Below are 9171 nucleotides of genomic sequence, written 5' to 3'. Positions count from 1 at the left end.
GCTGCAGAGTGAGCATCTTGAATTTTGGTATATCTAGGAAGGTGTTTAGTACAGAGAGGTCCAGGATTGGTCTCCATGAATTTTCCTTCCTGGGAACCAGGAAAAGTCTGGAATAAAAACCTTGCCCTATTTCTAAATTTGGTACCAATTCTATTTCCCTCATAGCCAGGAGGGACTGAACCTGCCATTGTGCCTCTGCCCACTGATGATATGGCAGGTCTGGCCAACCGTTCAGTTTTGGCATAGTGTGGAAATGAAATCTGTAACCTCTTGAGACTATGTCCAGAACTCATTTGTCCTGGGTTATGTGGCTCCAATTTTGATAAAAAAAGAGAAATCCTTCCCCCCAAAGGAGCTTCCAGGAGAGGAGCCCCTGGAACCAGAAAGGGAGAGTCATAAAGACTGTTTTCGGTAGGGTTGAGACTTATCTTCACCTCCCTTGGGAGAGGGGGCACTCCACTGCCTATTCCTAAAATGGGACTGTGACTGTCCCCTACCTCTGGAATGCCTGAATCTGCCTCTCTGAGACCTGTCCGAGCCCGGAAAGGACCAAGGTTTAGTTGGCCAGTGTCTGCTAAATCTAGGAGGATGCACTTGTAGAAAATCCTTAACTGTCTGCATAGGTTTGGCTTTGTTTTCCATTTTCTTCAATACCTCTTCAACTTTGGACCCAAACAGAACATTGTGCTGCAAAGGGGCATCCAAAAATTTGGCTTTAATCTGATCCGGCAAGCTTTGATCTCTTAACCAAACATGTCTTCTAATAACAGCGCCAGTTGTTGCAGCCCTACAAGAAGCTTCCAAAGAATCAAAACCACAATGCAGGGTATGTTTACCCACTTGTTCAATAGCATGCAATAAATCCTGTAACTCCTGATTATCCGCACCAATAGACACAGCTGACATCTTTTGTTGAAATACAGACAAAAGGTATTGCTGATACTTCAGCATATGAAATTGACAGTTCAAAGCCCTAATAGACAATGTAGCAGAAGTATAAACCTTTTTACCCCATCTCTCCAAAGCCCTGGACTCTCAGTCAAAGGGAATAGGATTTTTAGCAGAGGCCGCTTTAACACCCTTAGGACCCTGAGAAATTGTTTCTGGATCAGGCGAAAGATTTTTAAAAAGAAATTTATGAGAATCTGGAACCCTATAATACCTATCCGGTTTGGCCGGAGTAGGGGGAAAAGAATCAGGAGAGAGAGAAGCTTCTGAAAAAACATCATCAACAATGTCCAATACGGGGGGAATAGCCAGAGGCTTATGCTGTGGGAGAAGAAGAAGAAAATCCCTAAGCCTTTTCTTGGACTCAGAAAATTCCTGCCTTTCCCAATGAAAATGCACCCTCATATCATGCAAAGTTTCACCAAAAGAATAATCCTCAGGAGGAGAGGCGGAAGGAAAGGAATCTTCAGCATCAGAATCCTCATAAAGAGGAAAAGCATAATCCTGCTCAAGGGAAGAAGCAGAAGAAACAGAAATTTGGTCTGAAGAATCATAATCGGACTGTGATCTAGGCTTCTTGTCAGCAGGGGGATGAGAACCCCTGATCATAGTTAAGAGATCTTCAGCCATCCTAAGCATCTGCCTCTGAGGCCTAGGACCCTGATCAAAAGGTGCTTGTGCTAGCCACTTCACTTTAGCTGGAGCCTTAGACTTTGACTTAGCATGTAAACCTGAATCCACATTTACAGGAAGCTGTGAAGGCCTGAGAACTCCCTCAGAAGCCGGTACCTGCCTACCAGCTCTGGACCCAACTGAGGGAGCAGTATCCGAAGGTCCAGTCCCTGGCAATTCTGAAGACCCCCATCAGCTCCACACCAGAGTTGGTACAGGCAATTGGTTCAAAAGAGGCAGATGACAGGGGCTGCAAAGGCGCCTCACTGACGACTGTCGAACCAGCAACTGGCAATAACTGAGTAACATCATTTGCTGTGGACCTCAGAGGCCTGTCTGCATCCCTGCGCCTCTTACACACCCCAGGAGCCGGAAAAGAATCTGAAGACATGTTATAATTAAACTTTTTTCCAAAATAGTAAAATGCAAAGTTATATCTACGCCTAATAGTACGCTGATTAAATCTAGCACAAAACACACAATTAGCAACGTCGTGGTCAGGACCCAGGCAGGGAATACAGTAAGAGTGAAAAATCCCTATGAGGTATTTGCTTCCCACAAGAAATACAATTATTAACTTTTTCTGACATCTGACTGGAGTAAGAAAAAGACCTCCCCAATGGGGTACTTATTTGTAAAAAACAAAAAACCTGGGATTAGATCCAAAAACAAACAGGAACAGGCCGACCGGCATCAGTGAACTGCAAAGGGCACCCCGCAGCAAGAAAGACTGGGGAAATGGTGTCAGCTGAGGTCTTTATACATTCCGGCACATTGACGTCAGGATAAATGTGACCTCAGCTGGCGCCTGATCCAGACTTTGGGATTCTGGCCGATCGGGGGCTGCTGCTGGCAGGAAGAACCCTACAGTGATGACTGCAACAGTGAACCACGAAGGACATAGGTTCATAGGTTCATACTAGGCTATCTGCCCGAGGGCATTTACAAGCCTAGCCCATAGTTTTGTGGCTTACGCCACCCCTTTAGTATGGGGAACTATACCCATTATTTTGCTGTGCCTCTGTCGAGCAGTGACACTGAGGTAATCCCTGGGGTATATCTGCGATCTCCCATCCATTGGTCAAGATTTCTCTTGAACAAGGCCAGCGAGGTGCTCTGCCTCACATATACCGGGATTTTGTTCCACAGCATAGGGAGTCTTTGGGTGATGAATCTATCCCTCCAGCACGTCCTATTAATAGCCGTGTCGAGGTTTAAGTCTCCCGCCCTTGTGGCTCTGACGGATCTAGATTTTTTGAGATGAAGCATATTCATCAAATCTGGGTTTGACATGGCCTTGTATGTCAGGCACAGGTCACCTCTGGGCAAGCGGTAAGCGACTGAATAGAGCTGGAGTTCTTTCAGTCGGGCAGCATAGGACAGATTTTTGAGACCCTTTATCCTTTTGGTGAGGAACTTTTGTGGCCTCTCCAGCTGCTGCAAGTGTCGGGTCAGATACATTCCGAATGGGGCATTGTACTCAATCATTGGTCTGATGAGTGATGAGTATAGGGAGACTATGATCTCCCTTGATCTAGATGTGAATCCCTTCATGATAAGGTGGGCAATGTAGAAGGTCTTCCTAACTACTTTAGCTACATGGGTGTCGAATGACAGGCTACTGTCAACCTGGGTCCCCAGGTCCCTGATAACTTCTTCTGTGCTCAGTGGATTGCCACCTATATGGTAGCTAGGGGTAACCTTGTATTTTTGGCATTTAACTTTAGTCCATGGCTCTGGCACCAGTTATCCATTTCTGTGAGACCCTTCTGAAGGATATCTGTGTCAGATGTGTTTTCGACCGGCCCAGTTTGCAGTCATCTGCAAACTTTGTCAGCCATAACCCTCCTGTGTTTGCTTGTACTTCGGAAAAGTAGATGCCAAACAAGAGTGGGCCCAGGACTGAGCCCTGTGGGACACCACTTGTGACAGGCTTTGAGTCTGACATGGCACCAGCAACTCTGACCCTGTGGGTTCTGTCACTCAGCCAGTTTGCAACCCATCTTGTGATGTATGGGTTAACATTTTAGCTGATGAGTTTTTCAATGATACCCGAGTGGGGTATTGTATCGAAGGCCTTCGCCAGATCGAGGTAGGCTGTATGGACTGCCTTTTCCTCATCAATGGCTTTGGTGACTGTTTCGAAAAAGTCAACCAAGTTTAAAAGGCATGATCTGCCTTTGACAAAGCCAAACTGGGTTGGATCCAAAGTCTGCAAATTCCCTATGTCTTTATTTATGAGATCCATTATGATCCTCTCCATGGCTTTGCAGATAAGGCTTGTCAAGCTAATGGGCGGTAATTTCCAGGGTCGGTGGAGGCACCGCCTTTGTGAAGTGGGACCTCACTCGCAGTGCGCCACTCGCTGGGTACGTATCCAGAGGTGAGACTATGATTAAACAGCTGTCCTAGCTGTGGGTTTAATTCCTCGTTGAGTTCGTGGAGCACACAGCCGGGGACACCATCAGGTCCCATGGATGCTGTGTTTTGTGCTTTGGAGAGAGCAGTTCTCACTTGGGCGTTAGAGATGTTTGGGGGGCTGCAATCGTTTGGTATAGATATCTCTCCTTTTGGGGGGGAGTGGGGGGAGAAGTTTGCACTGAACGTGTCAGCCAGTATGTTGGCAATGTCTGTAGGATCAGTAATCTTCACATCATTTTGAACTAGTTCTGAGCATATCTGGGAGTTTCCTCCCAGGTTTCTAACATAGCTAAAGAAGGCCTTATGATTGTCTTTTGAGTCTTTAGCTATTTTTCTCTCAAAACTTGCTTTGGATGATTTTATGAGAGCTCTTAGTTTTTTACTTATAGTGATCAAAGGTGTCTTACCTTTTAAGGATTTTGCTCTATCTTGTAGTAGCTTCCTCCTTTTGTTGTAGAGTTTGTTTATGGCTGGGGTCCACCAGACTGGACGCTTGCCTTTGGTACAAAGAGTCTTTGTTTTGCTTGGGATTGCCTTATCCATGCAGTCCTGCAGGTGCTGGTAGAAGGCATTTGTAAGTGATTCAGCGGCTTGAGTACTGTTTTCCCGCTCGGGGCCTTAAACGAGACCACACTAGTCTTTAGAAGTGTGAAGTCGGTTTTCGAAAAGTTCTTTACTTTGGTCTTTTTTATTTCAGGTGGGGGTGGGATGAGGACCTCCAGCGAGATTAGTTTGTGATCTGATCTCACCAGTGAGGGGTATACTTCCGGTGTTGAACATTGTGCTCCCATGTTCGTGATGATGAGATCAAGTATGTTTTCTCCTCTTGTGGGGATGGTGACTAGTTGTTCCATGGCATTTGAGTTTATGAATTCCAGGAACTTTTGGGCTAGGGTGTTTGGGCTTGAGTAGTGTTCCCAGTCTATATTAGGGTAATTGAAGTCACCTAGTATGATGATGTTTGGAGATACATTTATCCCCTCCAGTGTTTTCAGGAAAGCCATGTGAGGTTCCTGAGTTTGTGAGGGTGGCCTGTAACATGCTACAATTTGCAGAGCAGTCTTGCCTATGGTTAATTGCACCTGGATGGACTCCGATGCATCGTGCGTTGCCACCAATCTTGAGGTGTGGGTGTCCTTGATGAATATGGATACCCCCCCTCCTTTCTTGGTATTGTCTGGATTTTGGGGCCGGAACGCATGATATGAGGTAAAACCTGATAGTGCTGGGGTGCTCTCAGGAGCCTTGAACCAGGTTTCTGTCACAGCACAGACATCGATGTTCTCCATACTGAGAAGGGCCTCGAGTGCGTGCATTTTGAGATTGAGACTTCTGGCATTGAGCAGCATTACCCTTAGTTTTTCCTTTTTGTGTTCTAGGGTGGTAGGTTTAGAATTTGAGCCTTGCCTAAAAAAGGCACTATGGGGGTGGCAAGAGCCTTTGCCAATATCCGGAATCCCAGGGGTGACAGGTGCAAGCCGTCCCTTGCGAAGCAGCGTGGCTTGTCCAGCATGTCATCCCAGGCAGACAGACATTGGATCCCCTTTTACTGTAACCCTCTCCTTACTCAGTCTGGTGAGCGGGACGTCAGTGTGTCTGACTATGGAGTCACCAATGACTAGTGTGTCTGGCATTGTGTTTGGCCTTAAGAGCTGTGACTGTTTGACACTCTGACTGTGAGGTCTATGTGTTGCAGGTGTTGTGTTCTGAGGTGGTAGTTGTTTGGGTGTCTGCTTTGGTGGCCTCTGCTGTTTTGGTAGATTTTTGATCAGAGCCTCCGAGTATGTCTTTGTGTGTTTATGTGTATGATTTGAGGTTGTGATGGTACTATGTGAGACTGGGTCTATAGTGTGTGTGGTAACCTTCTCCTCCTGTCTGGTCTTGCCAGTCCTATGTTGAGAGAGCTCAGCCTCCAGTTTGGCCGTATAGTTGCATCTCTCGCATGTATTTGTGTTCTGTGGGAGGAGGAGAGGGTTGTCTGTGTACATGAGGCAATTGTAACATTGCCTCAATATTCCCAGGTTCACCAGCTGAGCAGGAGAGGACACTAGCAACTGATCCCTAGAGATGCTAGAAGGAATAGGCAAAAAAACTTTAAAAGAGATTCCGGGGGATGTGGGTGACCGAGAAATGGGGTTTGCCTTTTGGGGTACTATCTATAACAAGAGTGCTGTATCAAGGTGATAAGTACTGTAGGAGCAAGTGCTAGGTTTAACAGATAGAGAATAGTCTACTTGGAGTCAAGTAGAGATGATCTTTTTAGTTATAGGATACGCTGATTAGATCAGTAGTATAGTTCGAGGAAGGTAGTTTTAAGGGAAAATTTGAAGAGTGGACTTTAGGTAGCCCGAATTATATTATATACATCATTGAGATATCCCTTTCTGGTTCCATCAGATACAAAATAATATTTGCAAATAAAGCCAACTTTTATTGCACAACATACCAGTTATACCCTTGATTTCTGAGTCCCTTATTTTCTTTGGCAAAGGAGCTCCAATGGAGCTCAAGAAGTTTGCAATGTAACTTCCAATGGGCGGAGCATAAGCCTTTTGACAGAATCAAATTATGTCCTCACATTTCAAACAAACGTTCATTTCTCTGGATGGTAAACCCTTCACCACAAATTATTTTTATAGTAGTAATACTGTTTAGGTTTTAGATATTAAACTAAATTTTGTAAGTCACAGTAAACACAGTAACTAATATGTTTGTAATATTTTGTAAACAACTTAAAATATCTCCGCAACGACTCACGTTACACATATACTGTCAGCATCATTTTATTCATCTGGATGAGAGCTTTCATAAGAGCCTAAGGAGTTTTGTCTGTGTTACATGGTTGTTAAGATAGTTAGAAAAATGTGAAAATTATATCTATATAAGTTAATATCATAAAAACAGCAGTTAATATCTCTTGACATGCACTAGACAGTAGTCAAATATTAATACAGTTGAGTTTGCCAATGTGTAAGCTTTAAGATGAAATCTTTAAAACCTTGTACATAGCATGGTTTTGGAATTATTGATTCAAATATGAATAAGCAATATGTGACTCCTAGAGGAGTCAGTAGGAGTTAACTGCAGATGCACCTGGAGGCATTGCTCAGATGTAGTGACTTAAATATAATACAAATAACAAAGGGGAAAGAGGACACCCCTGCCTAGTTCCTCTTTTCAGACACAACTTAGAGAAGAACCCTCTCACTTTGATTTTTGGCTCTGATCTCTCATATCTCCTTTGAACTAACCTTATTATTGTACCAGGAAATGCAAATGCATCCATTGTCCTAGACATACAATCCCAGCTTATTCTGTCAAATGCTTTCTCTGCATCAAGACCCACCAATAACAGCATTATTTTCTTACATTCTGCTTCTCTGTGGATTATCATTGTTCTTTTAATGTTGTCAAATGTTGAGGGGATGCCTTTCAAGAAATAAGTAGACATCCCCTGCTAACAGCTCATTGCAACCTCACTGTTTGCATGGCTCTTCCTGGTCAAACCTTACTCTAGTGATGGGGTATGAATGGGTCAACAGGCCAGGAGGAAAATAATTATCAACAGACAATGTGGACACATATTGGCAAAAATCTGTTATACACTTCATTGTTACACACACACTCACAAAAATGTGACAAAGTGAAGTATCTAACAGCTTTTAGAGTCATTAATTTATCATAAGCACACTTTGCTTGTATGCAACATCTGTGTAGCTGCAGTGTTTTATAGTATCAAAAATGTAAAATAATTCACACTTACAAGCTGTTTTCTCTCTAAATATGAGTATACGGAACAGATAAAACTCCATGTATTACAAAGAATTATGATCAGGTTTGTCCAAGCATAGCCACTTATAGTGAATGCAGCATCTTGATTATGCTCTGAATTCAGGAAAAAAGATAACTTTGTTAAGTGCTTTTCTGAACTAAGAAAAGCGCTTATTGAGTTTTGTTAAGCATCTTTCAGTGCTGTTAAACTGTACTATAGTCTCTTGCTAGTAGATAATAGTGGCCACCACAGAACAGCATCCAAAGCATTTTCTCAGCTTTAAAAGCTGTTTTACTGTTTTCTATTACATAAAAAGCAAAAGGGTGGCAGAGTGATGTGTCAAATAGCTTTTAAACCCAGTCATTTGTCAAACAGACAATTTGCTTCTGTTTACTGTCTGTCTGACTAAATGTAATGTTTTCTTTCGAAACTGTAAATTAGTTCTCTCTACTGTATTTTTATTTCTCTAACTGGTTACATGATACAGATAAAGAACCAGTCCACGAAAACCAACCAGATAAAATGGGAGAAAATCGTAGTCCATCAGCAGTTTATTCAAATTTGAATACCACAAACACGAACAGAACACAAGTTAACCTAGGTTTCGTCCACAAGACTGATGAAGTCTTATGGACGAAACCTAGGTTAACTTGTGTTCTGTTCATGTTTGTGGTATTCAGATTTGAATACACTGCTGCTGGACAACAATTTTCTCTCATTTTATGATACAGATAAAGCTTCATGCATTACAAAGAATAATGAATGTCTCTCTCTGATCACAGCTCAGTGTTGTGTGTCCCTGATATAGATTTCAAGAAATTCACCTCTCAACCTGACTTTATTTGTTCTATGTCTCAAACCAATAATTGGATTGGATTGTAGGCTTGATAGCCCCCTATATTACGTGTTCTAATAATGTCAAGTATACCTCTCAACCTACAGACATTGAAAATAGGTACGAAGGCTCTTGAAAAGTAGCTATATGTAGCCAAAAATCTGGACACCTAGTCAGCATAAAATCTGAATACTGAAAAACATATAACTTTTCCTACATCCAGTAGGCTTGTGGGAAAACTGGGAGTGATGATGCAAAATGTAAGCATGTTTTCGAAACCACAGCATAAAATCTGTACATTTTAATGACTGACATTGCAAAAATATGTATCACAAAGTTATTTATTTTTGCTTCTAAAAGGAATATGCAAAATATAGTTCCTATTCATTTAAAATATTTGTGCCATCAGTATGTTAGACATCTAATCCCATTTACAGTGCACTAAATAGCTTCAAAAACATGAAAAACATGTGGGGGAAAAGTCAAGACTGAAAATAGGAACCTACCTACTCCGGAAAATAAG

Source organism: Protopterus annectens, chromosome 16.part0 (assembly GCF_019279795.1).
Source record: "Protopterus annectens isolate FY-2018-M chromosome 16.part0, PAN1.0, whole genome shotgun sequence".
NCBI classification, from domain to species: domain Eukaryota; kingdom Metazoa; phylum Chordata; order Ceratodontiformes; family Protopteridae; genus Protopterus; species Protopterus annectens.
This window is presented reverse-complemented; position numbering follows the sequence as displayed.